This window comes from Octopus sinensis, linkage group LG16 (genome assembly GCF_006345805.1).
Source record: "Octopus sinensis linkage group LG16, ASM634580v1, whole genome shotgun sequence".
Classification (NCBI taxonomy): Eukaryota; Metazoa; Mollusca; class Cephalopoda; order Octopoda; family Octopodidae; genus Octopus; species Octopus sinensis.
This window is the reverse complement of record NC_043012.1, coordinates 22,188,951-22,191,518: the sequence shown is the minus strand read 5'-3', so window position 1 is coordinate 22,191,518 and position 2,568 is coordinate 22,188,951.

Genomic DNA, 2,568 nt, shown 5'->3' with positions numbered 1-2,568 from the left:
TTCTATCGTTCTCTTTTTTGCCGAACCGTTAAGTGACGGGGAGGTAAACACACCAGCATCGGTTGTCAAGCAATGCTAGGGGGACAAACACAGACACACAAACACACACACACATATATATATATATACATATATACGACAGGCTTCTTTCAGTTTCCGTCTACCAAATCCACTCACAAGGCATTGGTCGGCCCGGGGCTATAGCAGAAGATGCCACGCAGTGGGACTGAACCTGGAACCATGTGATTGGTTAGCAAGCTACTTACCACACAGCCACTCCTGCGTCTGTGATGATATTGTGACTTTTTCTCAACTGTTCATAAGGATTCCTTAACTGTAGTCAAAATAGTATCCCAGTCGCGTTGAGCTTCACCTTCCTGAAAAACTACAGTCGGTGCTGACCTGGATAGTGGATGGCTAACCTCTCAAATGTGTAGGCTGTATAATGTATCATTTTTTGTGATCCTCATAAATGACTTCAAGTTGTTGAAACATATCTACAGGTAAGAGAAGACTTGTCTTATAGATTCATTTCTCCTTTGAAGTTGTCATTAGCAGCCGGTGCATTGATAATCGGAACGCTGGTAACGTTCCTGGTTACTTTTCTTGCAGTACAATCGTCCTCTGTCAAATATATTTAAAAATATATTTGATACTTTTGTCAGATTAACTTATGTCAAGATTACTATAAGCACGGTCATTTTAAAATAGAAATGTGTTATACGACTTCATATAGCGATTATCAATGAAATGGTGCGGAATCAATATTCTAACTCTGCTATCACGCCAAAGATATTTCGGATAACCGCTGAACTTGAAAAGCAAAATAGAACAAGAAACAAACAATAAATCGTTTATTCTTGGGAGCTTTGAGGGAACCACTTTTGGCGAGGATGATCCATTTTCCATGCGATCAAATGAGCGATTATCCTCTCGACAAGATCTGTGTATAAAAGATCTCTGCGCGAGTTAATGCACTTAGTTCCCTATTCGTTTTCATTCAGAATTTCTGCTGAAATTAATCTTTAATAATAATTTCGAATTCTTATTTTATTCTCATCCCAAAGATTAACTAACGATTGGCAACGAGGAAGACCGCGTTTCCAAAATTCTGTTATGTGGGCGTGCCTAACCCAAGATTCGAAAAAACATGGACTTTTAAATCATTCAATAATTATGTAAGGTGGGCTTCGTACTCTACATGTATTGGATTTGTCACACGAGAGAAACATTCTAGATTTTGTAAATTGGTTTTGTAAAGATTCATTAACACCGTCAATGCAAAGTTATTATGTTGGGTGGACATTTTCCGGGAACTATGTAAAAGTAGAATAGTAACTGTGTCCTTGAGATCTAAAATAATAAGGGTAACTTTTTGTCAGGGGTGCTTACAAAATTTTGTAGCAAATGAAACAACAGAAACTCTGCAAGTATACTTTTTCCTGGAAATATAAGTGTCCTCATTATTCGCATTAAAGAGTAGTCATAGTTCATAAGGATAAAACTACATCAGGATAAAATTGCAGAGCTGTTGCACCTTACCGCTCATTCCTGAATCTCAAAATATCACGATATTGACAAGATTTTTTTCTATTTCTTCGATGTTGTAGGCTTAATTGCAACTTGTTCATTCAGGTGTTGTACCATAAAGTGCAACAGATCGACCTTGGCATTGTCTTGTTTGAGTATTTCTGAAATTAAGCTACTGCTCTTTCTTCATGTTCTCCCCCACCCCATGTACTCCATTCTTACTTCGAAGTTCTTCCTTATATTTTCCAGCTGTTAATCGTTCATCAAATTTCGCCTCGCTCTCTCTCTCATGTTGTTGTAGCAGATAATCAGCTCAATAGTTAACGTCCATATTCTTTCTTCATATCGGTTCCCTTTCTCTCTGACATGGAATGAATCCTGAACGTCTTCGCTCAGCCATATATAAACCAACCGGCAGAAGAGCTAGAAGTAGACCAAGAACGAAATGGTTGGATGATATCCATAGTCTCAGTTGGTCAAGCTTATGAATCCAGCCGGAAATTGTAATGCCGGGTGCTTCCGGTAGGACTTTGTAGAGAAGGGGTTTGAGAACTGTGCTCTCCCAGGAATAGTGGGTAGCGAAAATGGCTGGCTTGATGCAGTAATGAAATGCCAACAGAACAAAAAGGGTTTTTGCAAACACATACCCCAAAGGGTATGAGAGAAGGACAATACTCTGAGATATACCAATCCATGCATACAGCAAGAATAAGGAGAATCAACGAGATATTATCGATAAAGAATATTTGGTAAAAAAGTCAGCGGGTTATTGTGAAAGAGGTCTATATCGAGAGATCAATCGCAGCAGAAGGCAGCGTATCGGTAAAAGGAAACGGAAGAATCATCCAAAAAGGAAAGCCTGGAATAGAGATAACCAGAATGGAAGTTTTTTGCTTGTTCAAATAAAGGCAGAGATTCTCTCTTTAATGGCAAGGGCTTTCGTAATACGGGAAAAATTACAGAAAATACATTTTAAAAAATGGTCTTGCTCACATACACATAACGGACAGTAAATATACCTGCTGAGGAGGTAATGCA